Below are 23,999 nucleotides of genomic sequence, written 5' to 3'. Positions count from 1 at the left end.
TATGTAGAGATCATATTACAAATTAAGGCTATTCAGATGCTTTGAGATTGTTCCAGAGGAATAATCTTTCCCTGTAGGGAGAAAATTCTAAATTTGCAAATTATATTATGTATGGATCGTATAGGTATGATTTACTGCAAAAAGTCAGCTGTTATTGTTAGTTTTTTCGTCTCTCCAAAACTGCACCCAATGTACACGAGCCAAACCATACACTGAAGCCTTGGCTTGAATTTCAGTGGCGAATAATTGGACAGAAAGAACTTGTATGTAAACGGAATTCTTGATATTTTGTATATTGGACAAGGATTAAAAGATTTTGTAGAATGTAAGTAAGGTTCCTGTGGCTTCATTTGATATTCTCTAGTCCTTCCTTTAAGACATGTTTACACGATACATAAACACGTGCGAGTTAATGTGTGAATGCAGTAACGATTTTGTTGGACAGGAACGGAACAATTACGAATGCATTAACTTAATTAGAACAGGTTCTGTTCATGCATTTGTACAAGTTGGGTGGTTACGCGGTCGATTTTTTCGTTCATATATGGAACAAGTAAAGAGAGATGTGAAAAAGAAGAAATACGTAGGTGTGAAAAGAATAGCTGATAGGGGAACTGAGTGGAGAGCTGCGTCAAACCAATCCTAGGATTGTTGACCAGTGATGATGATGATCACGCGTTACTTACGAATGTACTGTGTAAACAGGTTTTTAGACGATCGGGTTGCCAGGGATTTCTTTCGGGGTGGGGGGTCCAAATCCAATTAAAAAAAACAGGGTACTAAGTAGAGCGTTTTAAACTAATTTTTAACACTTTTCAAATCGAAACAACTTCATTTTTCTGGTAGATATTTTTAAAATTAAAATTCACTAACTCATTATTAACTTTGTGGTATTCCATTATACGTTTCCTTAGATATTACACTATTACTGATACCACTGCTTTTTTACATAACGCAACCCGGGTTTCGATGGCTTATCATCATCTTCAGGCGTAAATTATGATCTATTTATCTTATTATTGTTACCTAGTTACCTAACGGAGGAAGAGAAGGATTTTAAAACGGGCGCCAAAATAGGGGAAAATGATGGGTAAAGATATTCGTTTATCAGAGTGCTGTCCTGACTTTCAATAATATTTTAAAATTTCCAACTGCTCTCTGGAGTCCAATTCACAGCGGTCGTTGCGTAATTTTAAAATATTAATTTTAAAGTCGCTCCTATGGCAGTTGAATATTAAGTGTTTAGCAATTTGTTTGTTTTTCTTTTGTTAATTCATGATTTTTCAGATCTTGGTTTCCTTTGATGAAGGAAAGAAATTATGTTTTTATATTTCGGGTGTTGGGGGTGGGGGGGTGTCCGGACCCTCCGGATCTCCCCCCTTGCTACTTCACTGCCTTTAGAGAGTATTTCACAGCCTGAAATCACAGTCTCTGTCCCATTGTCTTCTACTCGACGTTCAGAAGTCCATTAGTTCGTTTCACGAATGCCTACCGCCAATCAAGCGCCTGAGTAAATAGGCCAACGCAGGCATTCAGGAAGACCTACGGGTGTCGTCTGTGGGTCTTCCTGAATATTTGTGCGCCTCCGATGTGAGCAATCTCGGTTTTGGATTCCTAGGTCATGGTTCATGGATCGAATATTTGTCCGTTTGGCTTGTACTTAGATATGTCTCGTATTTGTCGACACGTCGTTATAGTTTTCACTGTGGGGGGTGGATAGAATTTAATGATCTTTTTAATGTAGCGACAAGGCAGCTTGCAGCTTCTTTTTACCTTGGTTGGCAATTTATTAAAAATATAGGGAAAATTTTTCGCCTTACCTAACATCTGCGAATACTATTCCCTTTTGAGAACTCGTTATCTTGTTGAAATTCCTTCAAAACTAATAAAAACAATTTTTTGCCCGCTTTTTTTATTGGGATGTGGTAAATGATAATTATATTATAAAGTAATTGAGCAAGTTGGTATTTCAAAATGGTCTGTTACAGTAGTAAAGAAGCGAGGAATTGACGAAGCGAAGTTTATTTTCCAATCTAGGGGTTCCACAAACTTCAACCTAAAACTTTAGATTTGGGTTAATGTTGCTGCCGTCAAAGCATCATCTCACAATCAGTACTTCTTTGCGTCAACCACCTTCTGTCAGGAATCTTCACCTCCCTCCTGCTCTGCTGGCGATACGTTTGACGTGACTCTTCACTCCGTCATTCCACAGCTGAGAAAATATTGCGAAGACACCTTTGATATTGAAATAAAGTTTGTCTTTCATTTTCGCTGCGGTAGCAAACATTTCCCAACTTCTATATTGATAAAGTATAAATATTGGCATCGAGTAAATAATATCAGTCGTGAAATTTTCCTAAGTTAGTTCAATGATTTCTCCGAGACGAAGATATCTCTGTTTGTTGATCGCATCATATCGCACGTTTAATCTCACTCCTATTCTATGTGTGTTTTGGTGATTGCTTGGAGATTATAGACTTACATACGTCATGACGCGTCATTCATACCATTTCAATCCTACGTTTGGTACACTGCTGCCCCCAATCTCTCTTTATGCATATCCCGAGGCAGTTATTTTGCTTCCTTGAGGTTCTCCTTCCTTGTGTCCATAGAGATAGGAGTTATTTTTTCCGTTCGTGGAATCGTGGAATCTTGCCCTGATGACGATGGACAACTCGTTCATCGAAACGTCGGCCGAGATGGCGTTGGAGAGCCTGACCCGGTGGAAATCCCGAGTAACCTTCCACGAATAGTCCAAAGGCGCTTATCATCAGACTTTCACTTAGTTATTAAAACTGTTGACTCAGATAAGGGTCGCAGACGCGAAATTATCTCAAAATCTACTTCTGACGCCGAAATTGATGACATCAATGTCTAATTTCTTGAATTTTATTACGGAAGTTCTTTTTTATCCTAGAAATTAAGATAAGCAAGGGAACAATTTTATCCCATTGCTGAAGTTCCTTTTCTTCAAGACGATCAAGCAGAGCAATTATAAAGGCTTCGTCTACAGATTTTATTTTCTAATTAGTAAGTCAACAAATGCATTAGTTTCTGTGTCATTCTACTTCATTTTTCGAGTGTGGCCGTTGAATAACATACAACAATAGAGACGTTCAAATCTCGCCCCAAGAGCGTTAGTGACGCCACGTACTAGTATTTTGCAGGGATAATTTTTTACCCATCACATGTGCGCTGGTAGTGAAGGCAAGTCATAGAAATATTTCTTCTGACGGAATAATATTGCTGCGGGTTAGGGTCGGTGAATGGAGAAATCGCTTATCATAGCCCAACTCTTCAGACCATTGCGAACTGTACATCCTCGTCTCGGAGCCTCGTTGGCTAAGGGACGGGTGTGTTGGGTTGTAGCCGCTTTTGACCGCTTTAAGCTAGTTTGGAGGTTAGCATATTGTGATAGATGAGCCGAACTTATGATTTTTTTCAAATGCAATCGAATCGGAATAAGGAAATTTTCAAACGGAGTTCAAATTTTACATTGCGTTCATTATTACAAATTATCTTTCCATGTTAGAAATTTGTTTAAATAAATAGGTATTTTAGTAGTTTAAATTGCTTTCAGAATTTGTACGTTGATTTCATGTATTTTTCTCGTACATATTAGTTTTTTTTCAAGCGTTGTTGAAAAAAGAATCATCGATAATAATTAAAAATTATCGTTCAGTGAATTAAAATCTTTAAATAATTTAATGTTCCATGGAAAGTTCAACGGTTGAAAATATTTTTCGATTTTTTTCTAATATTCTAAGCATTGTCATAAAAGTAATATTATTAATATTTTTTTCAGGTATGTTAGGCTAAAAAAATCAAGAGGGTAGGAATTATGGCTTGATAATTCAGAATTTCCAATTTATATTTTATGCTCAAGTTAATTGACTCATAAATATCATAATATCATGCCATTTGCAGCCATAAGTTAGTCCTTCTTTCTAGGAAGCATTGTTTGTGATTAAGATACAGTAGTTCCTTGAATTTAGAGCATTAAGATGCCATATTTAGATTCACCATTCTATCACAAATGCTAATTTATGCTTTCCTTTCGAGATGCACCGATAGTGATTTTGGAGAAACGACTTCTATTTCTCTTTCTATAAGTCAGAGTCCGCGCTGAGCAGGCGTCAGTAAATCAAACAGCATGCCGATAGGGTCATCCTAGTTCTTCCTCTTGGCTTTGTCATGGAAGACTTCCACTTATTTTTTGCCCATCCTCCCCCTGGAATGCTCTAGTTAAATTGATTCATCCATGTCAATTTAGCCATATGACTCCATCTGAATTTATTGATAGTATTTTTTTATGACAGCACGGTAGCGTAGTGGAATGGATGTTGAGTTGGATAACTGACGAAGTAGACGCTTCTTTCTTTCGCTTCTTTCCCTAGTTCGTCAAAGAAATTATTTATCGCGGAATTCGATCATGTTTAAAATTCAAAAGGAACGTGAGATCGTGTTTTTTCCCTTTTATTTTTGCATGAGCTCGGAAGAGGAATTCTTTTCGCTACGAATTAGTGTTTTTTTAATTTTTGACTACTGATTAAATATCCCATTGCGTTTATGGAAAATGGACCAGAGTAACACGCGCGAAAGTTAATGCAATAACGTAACTGATGCTAAACTTCCATGGAAAGAGATTTTGATAGACAAAGAAATTATTGTAGAACCTATTGTACCAATGTAGTACATTGCGCCAATATTACAAAAAAAAACTACTTATTGGTAATAATTTGTAATCGGATTAGTGTAGTGTTTAGACTTTTTGCTTCCCACCCCATGGGCCCGGATTTAAATCCCGGTGATGTCAGAGATTTTTACAGATTGCCAAATCCCTCCTTTCTTGCTTTGCGGAGGGTATTTAAAGTGCAGCACTCCGTCTGCTTAATGGGACGTTTAAGCTGTAGTCCCCTTTGCGCCTTTTGTTATGAACATGCCAACGTAGACACCGGGTTTCTCTCCACCCGCCCTCCCGTCACCGTGGCGGAAATGACTTCAGGTGTGGGTTGCCATCTTTCAAATACCATCCACTCTTGCGGGGCAGTTACTTCTCCGTAAACCACCACAGAAGTGTAAGTGTATGATAACCTGGCATCCTTAGGAGAAACCAAGGGGACTGCATAGAGGAGGCCCAATTACATCCCACAGAAGGTTGATTTCTGTTGCCAATTCATTCGCATTTTAATCGGCTTTCAAAAATGTCAGAGTGTAATGTGATCCACTTTTTTCCCAGTATTTTGCATTATTATGATTTTAAATGCGAGGAATTACATTTTAAAGTTATGAATTATATTATATATTATGTTCCTATCCCTTTCTTTCCTTACCTCTGAATTTATATGTATGTTTGCGCTTAAGGTAGTTTGAGCGAGATAGTTCCGAAGTCAAAAAAGCGATTAAATTTTAATAAAATTTACAATTATAAACAGTTATTAAGGCGTTTGACACAATTTCACAATATTTTATGCGGAAAATCTTCGTTTGCGTTACTTGTTTTTCTCGGTTATGAACGAACTTAACGTAATTTAAACTTAATCTTGACTTATTTTCAAAGGTACCAACGGTAAATTTAGTAATATCTTACTAATTTTTCCTAGTATAATTTTGCCTTAATTCCGACTTAGGGTACGGATTACTGGAATTTTAAATGTTAAAACATAAAGATGTAATGATTACTCATATTAGAAAACAATTTCGAAGCATTTTATCGAAAGAAATTACATATGCCCAAGAGACGCTCGACTTGGCAACAACGTGAAATTTCTTAGGTTGGTGACACCAGTGACACTTTCAACTAGCCTGGGAACCCGGGAATTCAGAAAAACATGTGACTAGCTGGAAGTGGCTTGAATCGTTGGAAGGGTGCAGAGATTTCGGTGTTGAAATATTTTTGAGAGTCGAGTATTTCTCTAATTTTTTAGTGAGATACGCAAGTATTTCAGCCTTCTCTGCTTTTACGATGAAGCCATCCAGGAGTAAAGACGGAAGGTTTGTGCGGAAGAAGGAGTTTGAGAAGAGGCAGAAGACTTCTTCCCGGGCGAAGGTGAAGAGGGAATCGTCGCCCAAAATTAAAGCGAATCCACGTTTCACGTTGGAGGGTCGGCGAATCGTGGCAACAAGTTTAGTAGGTTTTATGCATTGTAAGATGAATTCTGATTTCCCTGGGGGAGATGATTCAAAAAATTTTTACCTTATACGTAATGTGCTGTTGTTTAACTTGCGTGTAAACGCATAACTACATTCGTATCTCGCTAATAATTATGTCCGTTCATTTTTATGTAAGGTTCGGACTGCGTTGGCTTAAATATATGAAAATTACCTGCAGATAACAACCTGCTCACGGTGTTTAATAGGTTTCCCGCACGGCTCATACCTGTAAGATGGTTTGAACCACTCGCTTTCGTCACAGATGGCAAGTTCATTAATGCGGATGGAGAATCGTACTTTGACAATTAAATACGCAGAAAACTGAAGTGTGCGTCAAATCGGTTACATCCTTCCACCAAATCATATTTATATACACATAAGAAATCTCTTCACTCGAAGTTTACAGCAACCCAAATAGTATCAGGAATCGCGAATCTCATGATTCACTTCCAAATGTCCACCACGAAGTAGTTTTTGTACATGGAATTTACTGCGACAATATGGAAAATCAGTACACTAAACTCGTACGCAATCAATTATCTCCATTTATGTTTATTTCTGGTATGCTGTCGTCTGCGATCATGTTTGCTTACATTTAATTCTTATGCGGCGTTGCCAAACCGAATCTTCTGGCATCCGGTCGTCTGCAGGAAATGCCCGTTCGACGAAAAGTGTTTTTTAAATATTTTAATCATACTACCGGTGACCTGTAAATTTAATACAGCCAAAAATTCATATATGAAGTGTACCACACGCAGTTAGTTTTTCGTCGATTTCTATGAACGAGAAATACTTATTTTTAAATAAATTCTGCTGCCAAAGCGCATGGCTCCTATCTATGCCATGTAAATTAGCTTCTCTTTACACACAAATTTCTCTGAATTTAGCCCGGTAAGGGGTGTATATTATGATATCATTGGAAAGAGCAAGACTTTTTCTTTGCAATGAGATAGAAATCTCAGAATTCTATGATGATTGATTTTTCGCTCAAACTACCTTAAGCGCCGTGTGAATGAATGAAGTAGTGTATCGGCCATATTGGCTTATTTCACTTGGGCTCTGTGTGCCCCGAAACGCATGTTCCTGTCTATTTCCTACTATCGTGTGAGTGTGTATCTTTCCTTCCATCCTTGTGTCCTCGTCCATTTCTTCAGTTGGTGAGTGGTGAGCTGCCCCAGTGGCATCTATTGGTTACTCTCGTGGGCCACAGCAAAGGGAGTTTTCTGTGTATAAACCCCCGCCGAAATCATGGTAAATTTAAGCGTCCTGGTAGCGCAACTGGTAGAGCACCTGGCCGGCTTCTTCTGGGTTCGAGTCCCAGTCAGGCTGCATTTTTACCCTCTGATTTTTGCCTTTTTTCCACCTACCACAGCAACGTTGTCCTCGTCCTTTTTCCGTAATAATATATATATTATTTATTTCTATACCACAGAAAACAGCACATCCTTTTATATCGGGGTTTATTAAAAACTAAGCGTGCACATACAACCATACCCTGGATTGCGGCAATTTTCCCAGACGGGACCTGAACCCGCGACCTCTTGTTTGGCAGACTAGGACTTTACCCCGCCACCGAGGCCGGGAATTTTTTCTTTTGTTTATTACAATATTCTCTCTCTCTTTTGCAATACCAAACTGTATTAATTTTTTATATAATTATTATTTTGTTTAATGAGACACCAAAATATTCGTCTTTTAATTATCCTTTGAACATCATTCTTTTATCAATCCTGGAATCAAACTCACTACCAGTACTGACAATACCGCGGCGGCGAAAAACCAGTGGTATTAATTTCTTATATTATTCTTTTTTGTTCAATTAGACACCCAAATATTCGTTTTTAAATTATCCTTTTAATATCTTTCTTCTTTTTTTCTTCCTGGAATGAAACTCACTACCAGTACTGACAATGCCGCGGCGTCGAAAAATCAGTGGCTACATTCATGCCTTTGTCCGCTATCATCTCCATCTGGTGGATAGCGGCACAGGCGCATTGCGCTTTCGCGGGCGTTCCTCTCATGGCATTCTTTCCGCCTCTCAGTCGTCTTTTTTTATTTTTGATTTTCACTTGAAGCTGTCAGATGACGATGGACGACGAGCTTATTGACGGTCGATGGAACCACGATAGAGAAGATAGGCAAGGGGGTGAGAGGGGGCTGAAGTGAAGGGGGTGTGATGTCAGAACGGGGATGGGGGGGGGGGGCGGGAGAGAGAAATAGAGGTAGGTCATAGGGGAAGTGCGATACGTCGCCGGCGATGCATTGAGGAGCTTGCGTGAGTGGCGAGGGTAATATATATAGGGAGGAGATGGTGAGTATGTGGTGGACTGATGGCGAGTAAACATTTATTTTTCTCTTAACACAAGAAGCGCCGAAGCAGTCATTTTGACCATTTTTGAATTTCAAATGGTCTCCTCTTCATAATTTGAGAATTGACGACGAGACGAAACCCAGTACCCAGAATCCAGTATTCAAAGGTACTATATATAAGGGGATAGAGGACGCCCTGTTCCATCCCATAGGAGGCTGTTTCTGTTGCCACTTCAATCACATTTTAATCGGTTTTCAAAAATATCCGCGGCGCGGTGATGAGTGCAATGCGATCCGCTTTTCCCTATATTTTGTGCACTTTAACGTTTGTAATTGCAAGGAAAAGCATTGAAAGGTTATGAATTCGATAGATCACATCATCATGTATATAAATTTTGGTTAACACCCATAATTATACCTAATTTCCCCGTGAAAATCGGATCAATTTGTCCATCAGCGACGCGAGTGGTGACTTTTGTAAACCTATTTAAATGCGCGGCGGGTGAGCAACACATTTAGAGGACCGGTGAGAACGCATTTTATTATCATGGAAAATTGCAATTGTTTTATTCAATAATGCCATTACAATCATTGTGTGCTCTCTTTTATATTATTTCTCTGAGTTCGGCACCAAAGGAAACGGTTTTAGCATCGAAATTATTGTTTAAATGATCGCAGATCTTGAACAATGTGCGTTGCGATACGAGGATGAATATAGAGAGAAATAAAAAAAAGAAGAACGAAACGCGATTGCTGTCGGAGTGCGGTCTGTTGATGGCGAATCAGTGGAGGCAACGAGGGTCGCTGAAGCGTTGAGAGGAAACGGATTCTGGGGAGTGGTGGAGGGGTTGGCTCACCCATATTCTCTTCCCCTCTTGTCTGCGTGAGGGATGTCGGTATTATTGTTGTGGGGGAGTACAACCATGACGCCAGTGCAGATCGGTTTTAGGTTCCATGGCACCACTGAATAATAATACAATGGGATAACAATACCCCGGCACGAGTGAAGCGACAAAAATTGCATCCGGCCATCTGACGAAAGAACTTCAAATATGGCGCCACGAATTTACGTATCAGGCTTAATTTTGTGGCAAATTTTTAAATCCATGTGATAGAGTGCACCTAAATTAACATTTTCCTGTATCTTGTTTGCAAAAATTTTACATCGTAGAAAATACTGGCGTAAACATTTCAAATTTAAAATACGAGCGAATCTATGTAACATGGAAGTTTCAAGATGGTAGCATAAGTTTTTTTTAACTAAACCAATTTTAAATACCCGCAAAAATTTTGAAGGTGAACCGTCAAAGGTTTCCGTGATTATTGCTCATACATAAATCATCCTTATTATAGTTCCCTTAACAATGGATGTAAGTTCCGAACCCATGGGCGATTGATAATTAAAATTAGTATTTTAAGTTACATATGGTTTAATTGAATGTTGACGGAGCGGAATAGAGTCAAACCAATCTAAGGATTGTTTAGCTATGAAGACTTCTAGTGATAATAACTCGTTTGATACTTACGTTGCCATCTTGAAATGTTGAGGTTATGTGGAGTACACCTTTACCAACGTTTTCCTGCATCTTATTAGTAAAAATTTTATATCTTAGAAAATACTTAGGTAAATATTCAAAACTTGAGATGCGGTCGAGTCTATGTAACATCAAAGTTTCAAGATTGTAGCTTAAAGTATTTTTTTTGAAAGTTATGATTCATTGAAAAAGACCGATCCAGAGGGAGTCATGAGTCTTCATAGAGTTACAGGTCCTTGGGACCATGGCTAAACGTCCCATCCGAAGAACGGGGTGCTGTAAAGTAAGCAAATTCCGCACAGCACTCAATCAGCTATCAGGTTCCTCTGAAAATACAAATGAAATACTTAGGATACGTGCATTTTCAGCCGATACCAAATGAATATCCAAAATTATATCTACGAGGGAGGTTTTTTTTCGACCTCCGATAGCTCAGCAAAAACAGCATACAAACGACAGGCAGGTACTGCGCAGGCAGGGCAATTGCGCGTCCTCCGCACCACACGCTCGAGTTATTTCTTACCGTAAGTTGTTAGTTTCTGGCTAGTAGCAATCTCATTGACTAAACTGCCGCAATTGATTCTCCCTCCAAGTGTGCACTGCGGAGCGACAGCCAGAAAACTCGTCGAATGGCTTCAGCATTAACATATCTTCACCTTTATGCCTATAAAACAGAATTTTTTAATGCACTGTGGCTATACAGCGAAACATTACATCCATTCCCGTTCAAAACAAAAGAAAAGGGATGGTAACTTCTGCAAGTGTTCTGATCCATGACAACGCCCGTCATCTCAGCGCTGATGCAACCAACTTCTCCTTGAGCAATTTCAACGGGACATTTTCGATCACCCGCCGTGCTAATGCCGTTGGACTTCCATCTTTACGCTGAAATGAAGATGTGGCTAGATGGCAAGCGTTTTCAAACCGGCGATGGGCTTCAGGACGAAGGCATAATTGTTAGAAGTTATTGGCGGCAACATTCCATGAAGGAGGTATAGTAAAACTTGTCCACAGGCACGACCAATTCCTCAATCGCCGAGGCGATTATGTCGAAAGAACACTACAATTGTGCTCCGCATTTAGCAATGAAATAATTTTTAATCGATCACTTCGTCCTCTGATCGTCACCCATCGGAGGCTGAAAAAAACGGCCCTCGTATATTGTATCCAAAACCTATGGGAAACCCTCATTTTGTTATATGATTTTCTGCTTGAGGCTTTTGCAGCGCGGGGTTGTAGTTCTCTCCATGGTTTTCGGTTTAGCTGCATTGAAGTTGAACTCAAGATCTTGAAAATAACTTCGAAGAAGCTAAAGCGAATACTACGGACAGATTTGTCTTGTAATTATGTTTTAGCATTGGATGAACAGTTACGTCCTCTATTATCTGTCACCAAGTGAGAACGAATACAAATCAATCTTGACCGTATTAGCTTCTTGTATCGGCCTACTTCATTCTATTCCTCAGATATACTCTCTCCTAGAGCAGCTTTTTTTGCATCGAATGCAAGCGACACAATAGGAGGCAAAGTGGATGGAGTCACTCTCAGCATTTTCGAGGCGGGATAATAATTTTTATCTGCGACCGGAAACGAGCTGCGGTCCCTTGTAACGCGTGCACCCAAAGCTTTTGTCGACAGACTGAGGTTCTTACGAAGTCATCTTTCCGCTGAGCATTAACAAAAAAACTCGGCGGCGACACAAATCATCGTTTAAAGTAATGAATTGGAGAGCATTCTGAAATATACCTGCGGTTGTTCACTGATATGGCTGACCGCACGCAATGCAGCAAATGTAGTCTAACCACGCCGGAAAGTCGGTATTATTGCAACGGGAATTAGAGAATCTGGATAAAGTAGTGATTTGCGCAGCGGCTCAAAATAAATCACACTTTAAATATAAAAAAAAATCATTAAGTGTTTGGAAGGGAAGTTAGGTGTTCGGTTGTATTTATTTGCCTCATCTATTGATGTTTGGCTGAATTTCAATATATTTAGTTCCAATAGCTTGAAACATGAAAAAGGAGTATTGCAGATCGAAGAAATAAGCTGCTGAATAATTTCTGGTATTTTTTCATCGTTATCGACCATCAACGATAAGTTTGGCTTGCCATAATTCTACTCAATACTCATATAAGTTAAACTGCTCACCATTTATTTCCTTTCTCGGTAGAATAAAAAAAGTATTAAGATGCTGTGGATCCTTTGTCAGTTATTTGTGTATGTATAGGAACTTTGAGAGAATGTGACCCTTTCACGAATATAAGATTATTTTAAATTTTGAATATACCAAGAAATTTTTTCCATGAAAACTACGTATAATATTGTAAAAATATACATGCTATGCCTTTCAGAGCCATGCTAGGTTCTTGCGATGCAAAAGACTTAAAATCACGCGATTACTTCGTTTTAGAGAGATAAATGGTAGAATTTCCCTCCCAATTAAATTCAGACTGATGGCGGCTTGGTTGACGATGCCAAAGGAGTTGGCAGTTCCGAACGCCGATAAAAATTAGGCTGGGCTGTAAAGTCTCAAGTTTATGACGACGAGTTTCTTTGACTGGTGAGTGAATGCAGTCAAAACTCTGACGTTAATCGTGAGAAAGAAAACTTGCCAAACATTTTATTTCCGCGGTAACATAAAAAGGGAATACTATTTCAAACGCAAGGAGCGTGTCCCAGAAAGTTCAAGGAAGATTTCTCCCAACTCCACTCATACAGGTGATCCGGCAATACGAGTTCCAAATGAGAAGTCCTTACCACTACTATTCTCTTAGGTTCAGACACACGAAAAAGGCTGATCAGAGAAAAAATATAAACCTTCGAGATGTGGCGCTAGTGGCAGGCGTGGGAAGCAGAGGTGTCATGGTGCCGGAACGCGCCGGAACACCGTTCCGGCACTGGTTTACAAAAGACACGATTGTCAAATAACACTTTTATCAATTTTATTGCCTCAAAATTTCTAATATCTACCTTCATAACCGAAACAAAAAATAGTAATAAAATGCAAATAATGACTTGTGATAAAAAACAGAGTAATATTTCACTTCTAAAGAAAGTCAAGGAAAGTGCGTTCCGGCACTTCTAATTTTGCCATGACGGATTGGGTAAGATATGAGGTGCGCCGAGGAACTTAAGAAGAAACAAAACTCCAGAGTACCATAGGGCTTGCTATAAGGCGTAGTGATTACGTGAGAAATCTGTAGGAGGAAAAGATAGAGGTAAAAGCACCGTGTGAGAGTCTAAAAGAAAAGTAGGTACCTACTTGTGGCGCATCAGGAATGACAGGGAAGGACATCAGGGAAATAGGAAACTATAGTCTGTTAATCGTAGGGTGGCGCACGGGACCGCCGGCTACCTGAGGCGGTCCCATAGTTTTTATGGTCGATCCTTTCCTCCCCCGGGCTCCCGCGGCTCGCGGACCGACTCAGGTAGGTGGCTGGTCCGTGCGCCAGCTATCTGAGTCGGTTCCATACAGTTTTTATGGTCAGTCCTTTCCCAGGGATGCCGACTTACAAAAAATATTGGGGAGGGGGGGCAAACCTGGGATCTTGCCCCGGGAAATTCTACAAGTACCGAGTTTTAAGTTTTTTAGAAGAGTCATATGATCAACATTAGAACCCTGATAACTCGAATCTCGATATTTGGACGCTCCGGGGAAAATCGACAAGCCTGACATATTTTTTCGTCACACCCATAACGAATTTTTGGGGGGGCTCCGGCCCCCTCAGGCCCCATGGAGTCAGCGACACTGTCCTTCTCCCCTCCCCAGGCGCTCGCGGACCTGCACGGGCACGCCAGCTACCTGAATCGGTCCCAAAGAGTTTTTATGGTCGGTTCTTTCCTCCCCCGGCATGCACGACTCGCGGACCGACTCAGGTAAATGGCGGTCCCCTCGCGCCAACCTACGTACGTTCTTATTACCAGTCCTAGTACGTTGTGTACGGATGGCGAGATTTTTCATTTTTTCCCCGAGTGTTCCGGACGGATAACGAAGTTTCTCGCTATTTAGGCGCGTCGATTTAAACAATTTTAAATCAAACTATAGGTTTTAGGATGTACGTTGTCAATTATTGTTCGTTACTTATTGTGAATGGGCGTTTCGTAATGTTTGATTATGTAAATCTATATTTTAAGCATTAGATTTTACTTTATCATGTTTAAACCAAAGGCAGTTCGCTCGAATTGGCACATAATTTCAATCTCAACACTTCTATCCAGGTGTACGGTGCGTCGTCCCTCCACATTTAAATACCCCGGTAATCAATGGTTAAGCGAAGGCATCACTCCTCACCCACCGGTTTTCTTAATCATTGTGCTATCACTTTTAAATTTTGTTTGAGTACGGGTTAGACCTTATGAAACATTTACCTGTTTGTAAAATTTGATCTCAGTATTTTCTAAAATATAATGATTTTTGTGCTTGAGAAACAGGCAAACGCCGAAAAGAGTTTACCCTTAATAATCTGCCATAACTTTTTGTGTAATAGCATATGCAGGCAGTGGCTGATCCAGGAGGGGTTAGGGGGCTATAGCCCCACTGGAATATCCAATTTAAAAAGTTGTTATAAACATACAGGAGAGGAGAGCCCCGAAACCCCCAGGCCCACGACAAAACCCCTCCCCCTTGTCCTTATCATGGATCCGCCATCGGATACAGAGTTATAATTAAAGAACGGTGTGGTTGTTTACAGTTTATGTCTTTATTTTTATAATTTGTCGTCTAAAACAGTTTTTTCATATTTAATATATTTAAATATGCGCACCCTTAGTCGCACTATGCGCACCCTCCCAACGAAAGGCGCCAAGGGGACCACGGCTTAACGTCCCATCCAACGGACGTATTGCTGCACTTGGGGTACCCTCCTAAAGGCACTCAAGCAGGTATCTGAATTACGGATACCGCACCATTCTTTCATGATAACCCTGTTCTTCAACGAGTGTTACAAAATTTAAAGCAGAAAAAAACTGTTGCTCTTTTCTGCAAAATTTATTCACCTCACAACGTCTTTCGACTCACAGTAATCATTAGGACATTGCACCAAACGATGGAGTATACAATTTTTGGTTAGTAAATAAATTGAGCATAAAAGTAAAAACTTTTTCTATATCATGGAAGCATTCCGCTACATAAATCCCGAGACGTTCGATATTAAACTTAAACGCTTTTTTAAGTGTTAACGTCTTAATAAGGTTTTATCGCGATTATGAACACTCTATTCCTACTATCTTCCTATGAATTGCTGCAACCGAACCATTCTTTCATGATAAACCTGTATTTTAAAGGAGTATTAAACTGAAAATAGAAATAAAGTGGCTGGTGGAGCGGAGGATCCTCTTAAGATTGCAGTACTGTGAATGAATGACTCCCCTCGATTTTCGTTTTCCATTTCTGGATAATTTACGCTACTGTGGCTAACTCCTCATGCCGAAACTGGACACGCGTGATACCGGGGGGGGGGGGGGGGGGGTTGACAACGCAACAGATGCTTCTGGACTTGATGACGCCACTGCATGTCCATTTTGTATCCTGTGATGCCTCCTCGGAGGGGGACTGATAAACAGGAGTTGTCCGCGAGGGTCGGGGTCGCCTGGAAGATGCTCGCGCTGCGGCCGGCGGCGGCCTATCCTTTGATGCCCTCTGCTTCTTCATCCTTTTAGGCGTGAAATTGGCAATGCTCTCACGCTCCGTCGATTGAGAAGCATTTGTGTGCGTCTTGGAGGTCGCGAGTTAGAAATTATGTCTTTATCTCTTGAGATAACTGAAAGGGCTCATGAAATGAGGACGAAATTGATGAGGATTATCGCCGCATAGTCTCAAAAAGATACTTAATTTTCGAGTTCAATGTAAAAATTCGTTTAACCGTTGGATCATATGTTTGCTTATTGTCGTTCAAGTCGTTTAGTGATTAAGTCTTTAGTTTCATTGTAGTATGGTGCTATTTAGCCATCTCCAACCCACACTTTAAATCTAAGTCCAAGAAAATGAACTGACCCTCATTCATCTACATCTACATAATACCCCGCGAGCCGCCTAAAAGGCGTGTGGCAGGGGGTGTTAGGACACCAGCCGTTTACAACTATAAAAAAAGAAGTGCTCTAACGAGGTTGGGACTAGCGTTTATTAAAGTCCTTTATGGTACGGGGGAAAAACGAATTCCCATGTCTATCCGTTCGGCAAAACATCTCTCTTAATTTATCGCTTCTATCGGACCTGGAGATATAGTGTGGCTCTAATAATATGTTATCTGTGTCTCTCTTAAAGATATCCATTCTCAATTGTTCAAGAAATCTAAGCCTAGCGCGCAGCCTCCGAGTCTCCAACGGCTCCCAGCCTAATTCGCTTAACATCTGCGTAACACTGTCTGTACTCCCGTAGCAGTTTTTGACGAAACGCGCAGCCTTCCTTTGTATTTTATTCAGTTCGCGGATTAAGTCTTTCTGCACCGGATCCCATACGCTCGCTGCATATTCAAGGTGCGGTCGGACGAGAGCGAAATAGCACCTTTCTTTTACTTTCTCATCCGAAAATCTTCCCACAATACGCTTGACGAATCCTAATTTCTTCAGGGCTATGCCGCAAATATTCTTTACATGTGTTCCCCACGTGAGGTTCGAGGTTATCGTAACTCCCAGGTACTTCACTTCGTCTGTTGCCTTTATGTTAATACCATCCACTGCATAAACATGGTTAGAGTTGGACGGATTCCGCAAGAAATGTACCGCCATGCATTTGCTCAGATTAAGTTCGAGTCCCCACTCTTGGCTCCATAAATGTACGTTGTTTAAGTCAGATGATAGAATTTCATGGTCAGAGTGAGCACTAATTTCGCGGTAGATGACAGCGTCGTCAGCAAATAAACGTATTTTACTACTAATGCGGGAGCAGAGATCATTAATGTATATAATGAACAACAGGGGAATTCCCGGAATGTGTGAATTTTGCCAGCCATTGTTTTTTTATGATGCAAGCTTTAGCCAAAAATATGTTTATGGATCGATGATGGGTAGACGTTTCTACCACGGACTCCGACAACCAGCGACGCTGACGCCGATAATGCTCATCGACAGATAAAATCGTGTATGTCTCAAAATATACTCCGTACGAGAATGCTTCCGTTATGTATTATCCTTGTTTTGCGCTTATTAACTTTTAGGGCCCAATTTTCAGTCCTCAGTGACCGATGCGCGGTGTTGGGATCATTAGCGAGGACGCCTTCGCGCCGCCTCAAGCCACAAATATTAAAGAAATAAGCGGTGGTAACGAGTGATCACATTAATCAGATGGGTTGCCACGAAGCCTCGGGTACCGCGGCGATGGAATTCGACAGTCATACACATCTAATCATTCGGGGATACCATAAAATTGTTGCTGCTTTCATATAGCCAACTGATCTGCTGTCATTCTTCTGCGTGTTCAGACAGAGATCATTTGTAGCTTTAAAGTCAGTTACACTAGGGTCACATATGTTACTGGTTTACAACTAACGTTGCGGTCGACTCGTGTGCAGCGAAGCGATTTATAATAGTAGTAGCATATTTTGCTGTGTGTTGTCTCCTTATGAACAGTTGCAATAGTAATGACTTTATATTAGCAGCTGGGTAAAACTACTAACGACAGAATTATGGATTTCGTGTGAACATGGTAGAATGAGAAATTAAGTTTCCTTTCTAATTGCAGTTCAACTAGAAAATTTGAGGATACTCAATGTATTTTATTTCAATTAGCAGGCTTTAAACGCCTTCGGCATAATAATTGCAACGTGAATGAGTAAGGAAAAATTAAGTGGAAGAAAAAATTTACGTGATTGGTGTTGAATATAGTGAATTAATAAATTATTTTGGCTTGACGATGAAACTTAGTAGTATTATCCGCTTTATGCTGAGTATACTGAGTCAGTATTTATATCGTCAGTATTTATATCGCCAGTATTGGTGCTTTACTATTCATAATCAAATGCTAATCATTTATCGAACCATGAAGAGACTGATGACGATAATGTTTTATTTTTATTTTTAGGGATTGCTGTTCATTTTTAGACATTGGTCTTGAATTTGAATGAATTTTTCGTGTAAGTATTTATCCGTGATACCTTCGTAGCTATTTGTTCATCCCCAGTTAGTCTGATGGAAAAAGTCGAAAAACAGGATCTCTTTAACAGTTTTCGCTTGTAGGTAGTTCGTCTAAAAGCTCGAGATAAGAATTGCAGTAATAAAAAAAGCCTTGAAAAGGCTCAATCCGTAGAGCATTTTTATTTTTCTGTTTCGTTTCTTTTTTGCATGCGAAGATGACGTATCCTCCGATTTATATATTTGGCATCTTTAAATCTCTGTCGAGTTTATGACTTTAATTAAAGCTTTTGAGAAAATATCACCTGTTAATGTGTTTGAAGGAATGAGAATAACCAATTCATCTCCTTTAAGAGGCAACTTTCCTTTTTGGATGTCCGTACAAATGCTTTTAATTTAAATTTCCAAGCGAGCGAGGTAGAGTCAGCAACCTGAGGTCTCATCCGGGGTCAAATTTCAAATGATTTTTCTACTTTTTAAACGTGAATGCACCGATTCCGGTTCAACGACCTTACCAAGCTCCCCTGTCTTATGCTTTCTCACTTGCGTACTTGTATTCTAGACGGATATAATGAGCAAAAAGCTTTAAAAACCATCTCAGTATTGCCAAGTTATAATTAAATAGACTTTTACTGCCAAAAAATTCGTCTCGTGTGCTTAGCTTTTGCCATCAGTCGTTAAAAATATCGTTAAATTTGCGGTAAAATATTCCTTTCTTTCTTTGCCGTTGTAATGAGATCAGTCCATAAGGTTTCAGGCAAAACGAAATGTTACATTTTAAATTGTGTAATCATTTTATCATATTTTCCACCTATAATCGGAAACAACATATCTAGTTAATCCAAAAGCTGTTTCGTTTTCGACTTCTTCACAACTCACTATGTTTTGAGGCTGAAGGTTTTTCAGGGGTCGCCCGAATGGGGAAGGCCACAGTCAATGCCATGCGTTCCATTGGAACTTCCTCAAAGCGACTAAATAGTTGTTTTATAAAAGTTAACAGTGCGCGGGGAGCCGTACAGTTAAAGATTAACGAGCGTGATGCACCCGCTCCTATCGGGCTTCCCCCGCTCTTTTCAATGCATGTCCACAGAGGGATAGGCGCGTTTCTAATTTTAAAATGTAGAAAAAAAAGGCAGGTTCTTATGTACAAATTTAATTGGAATGTTCATGTACAAATTGAGGTCAGAGGACCTCTTTAAACACAACATTGGAAGTAATTACACCATCCTCTGTTAATACTTGTTTAGCGTTTTCCTTAATATTTACAAAAATATTTTTAAAAGATCTTACCCTAGAGAATGCTACATAAAGTTGGCCATGAGAGAATACAGGGTCAGGCAGGAATAAGCCAGCTCTTTGCAAAGTCTGACCCTGAGCCTTGTTAATAGTCATCGCATAGGAAACCTTAATGGGAAATTGTCTGCGAGTCAAATTAAAAGGCATTGTGGTATCCGACGGCGTTAACTGTATTCTTGGGATGAGGAAAACCTTGCCGGAATCGATTTTTTTATCGATTATTTTTTTAAAACCAATTTTAGGAAAAAATAGCAATATTTAGGAAGCAAGATATGCCGTCGCATGTTCTCTGATAAATTCTGTGCATTTTGGTACCTCATTTGTAGAGTTTGGTTGCGTATAAGTTGAGAAAAAGGTATCTATACAGTAGAAATAATATAGGGGATCGTTGCCGTCTCCAGGGGTGACCAGCCCTGCATTAGAAGATTCAGAAATATGGTCGCGTGCTAATAGAGCAGCCGCTCTTGCCTGTCTATTGGCAAACGTCGAATACACACGCACGTGCAAACACGCACCAGTCGCTCCCACACACAGAAACTCATTGATCCCTATTGATGACCCAATAGCGGCATGATCCACTTCCCTCCACCATAGTAATTGAGCGCTTTTGAAATGAACTTAACTTTTTTGTTTACTCCCATCAAGGGAGGAGCAGCATTTATTATTTTTCTAGTTCATTATTTCAGCTTAATGCTCGCCGGATGGGGATATATGACCAGGAATCATACGATGGCGAGATGGTTGAAATATAGGTGACGCTTTTTTTTTTCTCGTGCCGCGTTGCGTAAAAATTTATCAATCCGGTATTGTTTTTCGTTCCTCTAGATATGAAATGCGTGCTTTGAATTTTCAGCGTAGGAATCAGTTGATCGAAGTTGGATCTAGCTCTCGATCAAAGGAATTCCCTGTCGCGTTCGTTTCGAAATCGAAATGGGGAGCGCACATTTAAGTTACCACGGCGAGGCTCTATTTCCCTTCCTATATACCCTATTTTTGTCCTTTTTATTTCCTATCATGTTTCAGGAACGTAATGGCCTATTTAATAAGGAAATAACGTACCATGTTTACTAATTTTGGCGGCTGAGTACTGATTTTTGGCCAGTATTAGGGGGATTCGATATCGAAGAGAGTCCAAGTTTAATTTATCTTCATGGACTTTCATTGATCTCTGTATTACACACTGTGATCCTGTGATCGAGATATAATTTGATGGCGTATTTTAATTAAAATATTCTTTTGGACATTGCTTCCTGTCATCCTTCTGGATCTAGTCATCGCCGTTCAATTGCGCAAAAAATTTTTGTTTGGAAATATAATTATATAATGAATTTTTCACTTCATAGCAAAGCTTGTACTATAAAATATCTTAGCTCATAAATGGTTTTGAAGTATGATGAAATGACCTGACGTAGGTATTGATTGAAAACCGTCGCGGGCAAAAAACATAATGCTAATGTAAATCTCTTTGGGATTATTTCTGTTAACATATAAATAAATTAGCTTCTCATTTAGTCTAAATGTGTTTACGGCCACTCACAAAGCTATTGTTCATTATTATATTCCTTCGGGATTCCAACTAAATCAGAATAGCGGCTACCGGGAGCATACCAATGACTGCCTCTTCCATCGTCATCAGCCCTCGTGTTGACGACAGATAATCTTTGAAATTTTCATCTACACCTGGATGAGCATCTACATCTGCATAATACCCCACAAGCCGCCTAAGAGGCGTGTGGCAGGGGGTATTAGGACACCAGCCGTTTGCACAAAAAGGAAGTGCTCTAAGGAAATTATGTCTACCGTTTATTAAAAACCTTTATGGCTCGGGGAAAAAACGAATTCCCATATCTATCCGTTCGGCAAAACATCTCTCTTAACTTGTCGCTTCTGTCGGACCTGGAAATATTGCGGGGCTCTAATATTATGCTCTCCGTTTCGCTCTTAAAGATATCCATTCTCAATTGTTCAAGCAATCTAAGCCTATCAGTCGAGCGCGCACCTCCGAGTCTCCAGCGGCTCCCAGCCTAAATCGCTTAACATCTGGGTAACGCTTTCTGTTGCTGTTAATGTTGGTCGCAGCCGCTATCCCGACTCTCTTGGTTTCGCAAACACGCAAGATGTAATTCGCTGCGAAGAAATTTTTTATCTTAGATATTGTATCCTTCATTAACATCTTTCGGCGAAAAGATTTGCCACTGTTTATTCAAGCAAAACTCATCAGCATTTTTCGCTTTCTTTCAGCTGCATAATATGCAGTAAATAAACAAATCCCTGACTTCAGTAAGTAGTATAACTGATGATTTCAGGTTTAAATTTGTGAAAACTTCCACTATTGAAAATGAAATAATGTTACTTTCACAAATGTATTTGAAAAACACGGCGATGGTTTCATAACATATTTACCTGACGATGTAACTATGTCATGAAACCCAGTTCGTGCTTTTTCAGATATATTAGTAAACTTATAAAGTTCATTCCTTCATTTTCAATAAATGGCATTTTTGTCGAGGAAATTTCCTATAATTAATGCTGCTTGCCATTGGGACTTGATGGAGTGAGTTTTAGAGAATTTTTCCTCAACTTCTAATTTATACCTTCCGACTCAAATTGGCTCCCCACTCATGACCCGCTGTCATCCGTTCCTTCAGCGAATGTTCACCATCACTGCAAATTAATGGGAGTCCCACACCTTCTTAGCTGTTGGGGAAGAATCCCGGGTCGGATCTGCGGCGCCATCTCGGAATCATTGGCGCCACTCCACGCCTCGGCGGGCCGGCATCGCCCTTTCCGGAGATCCAGTTCGAAAGGGAACCGGTTCCAATGGGTGGACGGGTTTTTCCATTTTCTCGCACTCGGATGCTTCTCTCGCATGAGCTGTGTCATGAAACTCTCGGAGACACGGCGGGGAGGGGTTTGCCAAATTGTTGTGGGCTGCAAGTTATTGTGTGGAAATCTCCGAATTGGCTCTTCCATCAATATTTTTCATATCATTGCCTAATGTGAGAAGGTATTAAAAATAAGAGACGCATATTTTTTCCTTTTCCGATACATCGCCTACTTTTCTAGCTATTTGACACGAAGAATCTACGGTTTTAAAAGACTTAACTGGACCCTAATTTGCTTAATATTCACCACAAATTTAAGTGAAATTTCCCTAATCTAAGCTCAGGCAGTGTATCAATCGTGCAATCGATATAAGGGGACTTTGAATTGTTCATGTCAATAGATAGTATTATTTTCCTTTCTCCTTGCAACTACTAAGGCATATGAGATTCTTTCTCAATTAATTACCATTCCAAGTTGTTACGCGTCTTTATTTTTTTGTGATCCAATCGTCTCTCCTCTCAATTGTTCAACTTCTCAATTACGCTTAGTTATTAAAGGGTTTTTACCCATTCACGGAAAAGTTAATAACGTCATTAACTCCTTCCGAGCCCTTTCCCGCTTCTCCGCTGCTTCTACGCCTTATCCATGGACCTCGCATGTTTTGTCGTTGTTCGCACTCTACTAAAAAATTCAATTAAAGATCAACACCACATGGAGCGTGGGCGGTAACTTTAGCCTATTCCTAGTTTGAAATTGCGTAGGATGGGCCGAATGGTGAATATTTTTTTCCCGTCATTACTTATGTTTCCCTTCCTTCTATTGAATTATTTTTATTATTTGCGTTTGAAGTCTGAGTGGACGACCTCATTTTCTCAGAGCAAAGCGATTTAAGACTTGAACTGGATAAAATTCTAAGTAAAGAGGCTCTTAGAGTAATATGTGCTCTTCGTCAAAAACTGCTACAAGTAAACAGAGGGTGTTACAAAGCTTTTACACGCATTAGTCTGGGAGCTGCTAAAGATTCTGAGGATACGTACGAGGATTGCTATAGCAATTAAAAAACGGTTATATTATTCAGCGATACGGAGAACATTATTTTAGAACATAATTATATTCCAGGTCCGACGATAATATAAAGATAAAATAAGTGCGATATTTTGTCGAACGGATACGTTTGGAAAGTCGTTTTTCCCCGCGAGCAATAAAAGACTTAAATAAATCCTTTTTCGAAGGAAAGCTGTCAAATCTATCTTCAAGAGCACCTAAATGTTTAAGTTTTCCCCCTAGAGGCCAACTGCTGTAGTCCTAAAACCTTCCGCGATACACCTATTTATCAGAATGCGGGGTAGTGTGTAGATTTAGATGAAATGCCGGTTTTAGTTTGTACAGAGAAGGTGCAATATTTTTCTTAATCAGCTGAAACTATTTCACTTGGAAACAGATCATGCGAAATACCGCTAACAACCACCAAAGAGTTTGTGTGTTCCAAAATTCCTTTACAATATAATTGGCAATGAATGATAATTATGTAACGAATGAATAACAATAAATTAGCGAATGAATCACTTTTGAATGTATATGAGACAATATTAAGTAAGTTACGATAATCGTAACAATCAAGTATTCGTTAGAACATCACTAGATATCACATCATCACTAGACATCTCATCGTCCTGTGCGAGTCAAGTGTATATTCGAGGAGGTAAATGAGTGAAAAATTCTAGTTCTTCTTGGCTGGTAATAAGGCGATATTTAGTGGCTGAGAATAGGGCCCTGCATAACCCGTCGAGGCCATTTATTTCAACATCTTTT

The 23,999-nt window shown here is 39.8% G+C and overlaps 1 protein-coding gene across 2 annotated transcripts in view; it reads left to right on the top strand.

Annotated features, from left to right (window-relative positions):
* LOC124167073 (solute carrier family 12 member 3-like) overlaps positions 1 to 23,999 on the top strand; it is a 255,017-nt gene that overhangs the window by 39,194 nt on the left and 191,824 nt on the right. The window lies entirely within an intron of this gene.

Source organism: Ischnura elegans, chromosome 10, assembly GCF_921293095.1.
Source record: "Ischnura elegans chromosome 10, ioIscEleg1.1, whole genome shotgun sequence".
NCBI lineage: Eukaryota > Metazoa > Arthropoda > Insecta > Odonata > Coenagrionidae > Ischnura > Ischnura elegans.
This window is presented reverse-complemented; position numbering and strand designations above follow the sequence as displayed.